The sequence below is a fragment of the Halichoerus grypus genome, chromosome 7 (assembly GCF_964656455.1).
Source record: "Halichoerus grypus chromosome 7, mHalGry1.hap1.1, whole genome shotgun sequence".
NCBI lineage: Eukaryota > Metazoa > Chordata > Mammalia > Carnivora > Phocidae > Halichoerus > Halichoerus grypus.
This window is the reverse complement of record NC_135718.1, coordinates 98,815,303-98,822,228: the sequence shown is the minus strand read 5'-3', so window position 1 is coordinate 98,822,228 and position 6,926 is coordinate 98,815,303. Positions and strand designations below refer to the sequence as shown.

At 40.3% G+C, this 6,926-nt stretch overlaps 1 pseudogene; it reads left to right on the top strand.

Moving 5' to 3' along the window:
- Positions 1 to 3,309: 3,309 nt before the first annotated feature.
- Positions 3,310 to 4,296, top strand: LOC118536081 (small ribosomal subunit protein uS5 pseudogene; annotated as a pseudogene).
- The last annotated feature ends 2,630 nt before the right edge of the window (positions 4,297 to 6,926 follow it).

Here is a 6,926-nt window from a genome sequence, read left to right as displayed (position 1 = left end):
TATTAAGCTCTATGCTCAGCGGGGGGCCGTTTTGAGATTCTCTCTCCCTCCCCCTCCCCCTCTGTCCCTCTCCCCTGCCGCTGCTTGCATGTGTGCATACACATGCTCTCTCTCTCTCTAAAATAAATAAATATTTTTAAAGATTCTATTTATTTATTTATTTGAGAGAGAGAGACAGCATGAGAGAGAATGAGCACTAGTTGGTGGTGGGGGAAGGGCAGAGGGAGAGGGAGAAGCAGACGCCCCACTTGAGCAAGGAGCCTGACGCAGGGCTCAATCCCAGAACTCTGGGATCACGACCTGAGCCAAAGGCAGATGCTTAACTGACTGAGCCACCCAGGCGCCCCAGTAAAATCTTTTTTTAAAAAAATCATCCAGACTAGGCTCAGCCAGTGAGAAATCTCCACAGTATCCTTGATAAATAATGTGTTAAAGGAATTGTGCTTTCTAAGCAGCTATAATGGCTATCATTTATTGAGTTATTATAAACTAGGGAATGTGTCCTCACCAAAATCCTATGAGAAAAATAATTTTAGTGCCTCCCTTTTACATATGAAGGCCTGGAGGATTAGAAGAGCTGAAGAATTTATCTGAGATCTCAGATTACTCAAAGCCAACTCTGGCACTTTCTAAATTTCATGATTATAACCCTTACTTTACATTGTTCCTAACAGGTAACTATTAAAGACTTTGAAGTTGAAAGTGTTATGATGAAGCTTTTGTTTTAAGAGATAACTTTAATAGCATAGAAAGAAGAGAGTTTATATAAAAAGCCGTCAAAAAGAGAGAAAACCAAACTAATGCATCATATCAAAGTCTAGGTGAGAAACCAAATGGAAAATAAAATTTGCACAGTCTTAAGATGAGAGTTTAACAATGGGTAAAAGGAGACCTAACTGAAACATATATAATTGATTTTTGTAATTCATATGCCTGTGTATTTTCCATTGACCTCATTTCCTTTCCTGATATCTTTCTTGTTCATTGTTGTAAACTCAATGTCTGGCATCAACCCAAGTCAGACAGACACAAAAAGTTGTTAGTTGACAAGTGATTCAGCATGGCTTTTAGTTCTCTATTGTTCTTTGCTTGTTTGATTTTTTTTTTTTTTAACCAGCATTCTGTTCTCTTCAAGGAACTCAATATTGAAGCCTTATTCTGAGTAAATATTAACTCACATATTTCTAAATGATCTTTATTATATTTTAATCTCATAACTGCCAAAATTACTATGTTGAAGACAGATATTTTTTAACAATTCAGCTTCAGGCTGAATTACAACAAATAAGTTAGGAACATTGATAGAAAACAGGAGACACTGAAAATTGTTCATCCGAGCCATTGGGCAGTCTCAGATTGTGCCAAGGGCCGAAGTTCTCCAAGTACTTATCTACTTTACTCTGTTGTTATCCCTCAAACAGTTGAACAAGTCAGACTCTGAAGGGTTGTTATACATCTTTCTCAAATGTATATATCAAAGGAAAATAAGCAATCATCAATAACTCTGATCAGAAACAAATAATAAAATTCAAGGCATATACCCTTTTGACATGAGGTCAGTATTGTCACCTCCATTTTAGGAAAGAAAATGCAGTAAGCATCACCTTCCCCCATGATACACAATACGTGCACTATGAATAGGGAGTCAGTGTGGTCAACTTTACTACCGAAGTATGGCAATGATTTTTCATGGTGTTAGCATCTACTATTTGGAAAGAAGGATTGAATAAATGCACACTCTCAAGAGAGAAGCCAGCCAATTAAGTTGTGAGTCACTCAACTCATATCTAAGTAATAATTTTGATGTTGCAGGCTGCTATGATATTTTATAAACCCAGAAAGAAGAGCAGAAAATTATTTCTTTAGAGACACCAGGATTCAATATGTTAACTGATGCTTTTTGAGACCCATAGTGCCCCAAGAAATAAATAAAGGCCTCTCTAATTCTCTTTCCACTAAGAGGTCAAGGGTATAAAAGACTTTCTGAAACTATGTAAATTCAGCTAGGAAACATTTGACCATGTTCTCATGAATTGCTTGCTCTGTTGTCCTCATGTTTTAAAGAAAATGTTTGCTTTTCCTAAATGAGTCCAAAAATAAATGGTTTATTTGACCTGTTTAACTAACTAGCAAACTTAGTGAGGAAACATTAAAAAAAAAAAAAGAAGAAGAAGAAGATTTGAACAAGTAGTGAGGATACCTATGCAGGAATTACCCCTTCAAAGCCCTTGCCTCATTCACATGAGTATGAAGGAAGTCACCACACAAGTACAAAGAAATCACACTCCCACATGAGCAGAGAGCCTCCACCCTCCCCACGATCCCATGGTCCCCATACTCCCATCAATCAGCTGTTGCAAGTACAATTACATTGCAACCACAACTGATTGGTTCAAGGGTAGATAACTGCCTCATACCAATGAATCTATTTCTTGGATTTCATCATGTACTTGGGACAAAATTAACCCAGTCCCTTTCAGGTGACCAACACTGTAATGCATAAAACTAAAAACTGTCCACAGCCATATTTTCTCATCTGTAGAAAGACTGACATGTGGTGAAAGAGGAGAAAAAAAGCTGAGGTGTGAAAAAAGCAGAATGGAAAGACAGAAAGAGCCCTGAGCACATTTCAATCTTCAAATTCAGTTTCTCCTAAGGGTCTGATGTCTTCAAGTCCTTTAATGGTTTTTTGTTGTTGTTCAACTTTCCCTTGTGACCTGTTAGATAACCCAGCATGTTTGCAATACAGTCTTGTTTTAATTTAACAAGTTGGTTCTTCCAGCCCCCAATAATAGTTTCAATTTCTGTATCAGTAAGTACAGATTTTGTTGAAGTAACACAGAAACTTCAAATGGCTCTGAAAAACAAAATTCAAATTTTGTTCTCATCTCTTTACTGTAGAACCCAGACTGATTGAACAGCCATCATCTCAAATATTGCTGGTCATGGTGGCAAAGGGAAAGAAAATTTTTGAAGGTCTCACTTTGTTTAGCACTTATGGGTCAGAAATAGTCGCAGATCTATCCATCCACCCAGGGGCCTGGAAGTACAGGGGGAGAGCTGTAAATATTTGGGAAATATCTCTAATCACCACCACACCCACATCTCAATGTTATCAGCATGGAAGCTGAGATTATTTCGATCAAATATACTATGTACTGAAGCAAGGAGAAATTGCTCGTGGTACTCATTTTGTTGTGGGCCACAAATGTTCAGATCCTCAGCCATCAGGTCACTTTTGCTCAATAACTCAGAACTAAGGTTTGCTAATTTAAAAAATAAGATAGTTTCAGCACCAAATGGCAGATAATGCCAGTGCTGCAGCAGGAGCCTGGAAGCCCCTGGAATGGAAGGCCAGGGGGCTTCCACAGAGGTTTCCCTAGGGCTTCTGGGCAGGGGTTGGGGAGGGATCGGGGTAAGCCTGGGTGGGGCAGAGGCTGGGAGCTCAGGCAAGGACAAGGATAAGGAGTGGATCCTTGTCACCACGCTGGACCACTTGGTCAAGGATATGAAGATCAAGTCCCTGCACGAGATCTATCTTGTCTCTCTGCCCATCAGGGAATCTGAGACCATTGACTCTTTCCTGGGGGCATCCCTCAAGGATGAGGTTTTGAAGATTATGCCTGTGCAAAAGCAGACCCGTGCTGCCCAGCGGACCAGGTTCAAGACATTTGTTGCCATCGGAGACTAGAGTGCACATGTTGGTCTAAGTGTTAAGTGTTCCAAGGAGGTAGCCACTGCCATCCATGGGGCTTCCATCCTGACCAAGCTTTCCATCATCCCCATACAGTGAGGCTACTAGGGGAACAAGATCAGCAAGCCCCACACTGTTCCAGGTGAGATGACCGGCCTCTATGGCTCTGTGCAGGTGCACCTCGTTGCCACCCCCAGAGGCAATGGCATTGTCCCAGAAACTGTGCCCAACAAACTATTGATGATGGCCGGGATTGATGACTGATACACCTCGCTCCCACCAGGGGCTGCACTGTTACCCTCGGCAACTTGGCTACAGCCACTTTTGATGCCATTTCTGAGACCTACAGCTATCTCACCCCTGACCTCTGGAAAGAGATTGGATTCACCAAGTCTCCCTATCAGGGATTCACTGACTGTCTTGTAAAGACCCACACCAGGCTCCAGCTGTGGCCACCACATAGTTTTATACGAGAAAAAGAAAGTGAATCAAAGCCTGTTAAAATAAATAAAATTCAAAAAAATAGTTTCAGCTGTGAGTTTTCTACTTATTTGAATGAAGCTAGTGATAAGGTTAAATGTGAAAGGAAATTGTTTAATTAATTTTTGTGTTTTGATGCCGAAGTGTTTAACATGTAGACAACACAACTGATACTAAGGTTGAAATTACATAAGACGCACAATAACCATTATTTTGGAATCCAGAATACAAAAAGCAACCCTCCACCCACCCAGCCAATCTACATTAGACATATAGTGTGAACAAAAAAATAAAACTTTGTATTTAAAAGCGTTTTGAAATCTTTTGTTACTTCAACAAAATCTGTACTTTTTAGCTGATTCAGAAACTGAAACTATTATTGGAAGCTAGAAGAATGCTAACAGTGACAAAATATTTAATAAAAATGCTGCCAATTATAACTTGGAAGGCAAATGAGGTCCCTAATGAACTTTCACATATCAGAGAAAATGCTATAAAAAGGATGTTAGTAGGGGCGCCTGGGTGGCTCAGTCCCTTAAGCATCCAACTCTTAATTTCAGCTCAAGTCATTATCTCAGGGTCATGGGATTGAGCACCACATCAGGCTCTGCGCTGGGTGTAGTGCCTGTTTGGGATTCTCTCTCTCTCTCTCTCTCCTTCTGCCCCTCCACCCACAACCTCCACGCTCTCCCCCTCTCTCCCACCCTCTCTCTCTCTCTCTCTCTCTCTCAAAATAAGAAAGAAAGAAAGAACGAAAGAAAGAAAGGAAGAAAGAAAGAAAGAAAGAAAGAAAGAAAGAAAGAAAGAAAGAAAGAAAGGTAGTAACATGTGTTTGTTTAGCTGGCTGAACTTGACAAGGCACAAGAAAAAGATAAGCCCAGAGAAAGAAATAGAGAATATCTAGGAATTTGGGTACGTGTAGGGGTAAAAAAGGCTATATTTTATTATGCTAAGCAGTAAAGGATAAAACTGTGAGGATCTTTGAACCAACTAAAATTCAGCCTTGAGTAAAGGATGGAATCAAGGGCGTGACCATAACACCCATTTGTCAAACCTCTGAATGAAATAAGGTGTCTCAGAGCAGAGATCCATTTAATTTCATGGTAACCAGTATATACCTGCAGTTGAGCAAAATAGTTCAGAGAAAAGATATTAGATGTGTGGTTCTCCCACTGAAGGCTGATAGACTGAGAAACTCATAAATAATTTGAAAGAAAGTCACAAGATAAAGAAAGCATAAAAGTATATCAAATGTAAGAAATGTCTGGGAAAGAACTGTAGGTGTGGCTATTGGCACATAGAACTGAGTAGGAGCAAATAGATAAGGATCTCAGTGAGTTTTTAAAGTTATATTGCCAAAGAAACTGTGAGCCTGTACTAAAAACGTTTACGGTACTCAAAATTCAAAATGACACTTGGATCCTACCAGTCTATGACTGAGAAAGCTGTTCAGATCTCAAGAAGGGCATGTTCTAAAATACCATTTCAGAATTATGGAAAAAGAAGGATCTCCCCAAGAGGTAGACTTGGGGAAGATCCAAGGAGAACATCAGGCTGGGGAACTACTCCAAGGGTATGGGTTAATCAAGAAGCATTTCCCACTCCCAAAATAGAGGGCCATCACAACATCTGCCAGGTAAGAGTTCAGAATTGCTACAGACCAATGACTGGAGATTCTTATATTCTTTTCACTTAGGAACCAAAGTGTTTATTTCAGTTATCCTGTCTGTATTCCACTAGTGTATATTGGGCATGGGGATGGGAGCATGTAGTGGATTGAATGGTGACCCCCAAAAAGATAGGTCCACATTCCAATCACCAGAACATGTGAACATGAACCCCAAAAAGGGGTCTTTGTAGTTGTAATAAAAAAATGACTGACAGCTTGTACTGAAAGTGACAAAGACAGGAAAAAATGAAAGAAGGCCATGGGCCTTCCAAAACTCTACAGTCAGGAAATTGGTTGATAGAGCTACTCAACTGCAAACACATGTTACCCCACAAAAAAAGGAAAGATGGCTACAGGGGCAGAGCCATAACAGGTGGCACAGAGACCAGTCGAGCCATCATGGGCCCAGAGGGTGGAGTATTACCACAAAGGATTACTCTCTAGCTTTGGAACCTAATAGAATTTCCCCTGCTGGACTAAGACCTTGCTTGGGACCAGTGACCTCTTAGTTTTCCCCAATTCCTCCTTTTTAGAATGGGAATTTCTATCCTATACTTATCACACCATTGTGTTTGGGGAGCATATAATTTGTTTTCTAGTTTCATGCATTCTTAAATAGAGAGGAATTTTTTTCCCAGGATGAAGTATACTCAGAGTCTCATCCATAAACAGATTTAAATGGTTCAGGTCACAACAGTGGGGATTTTTTGAACTGATGACATTTGGATAAGATGGGGACTTAGAGCTAATGTTGTTGTTATGGGCTAAAAAGTTGGAGAGTTTTTGGGATTTGAATGTATTTTGCTTGTGGATGGATGTGAGTTTTGGCCAGAGGAAAGACTAGAGTGAGCTGCAATCATATGTTCTAAAAGATATGTCCATATCTTAATCCCTCAACCTATGAATGTGACCTTATTCCAGAAAAAAAGAGTCTGCAGATGTAATTAAATTAAGACTCTTGAAATAAGGGGCGCCTGGGTGGCTCAGTTGGTTAAGCGACAGCCTTCGGCTCAGGTCATGATCCTGGAGTCCCGGGATCGAGTCCCACATCGGGCTCCTTGCTCGGTGGGGAGTCTGCTTCTC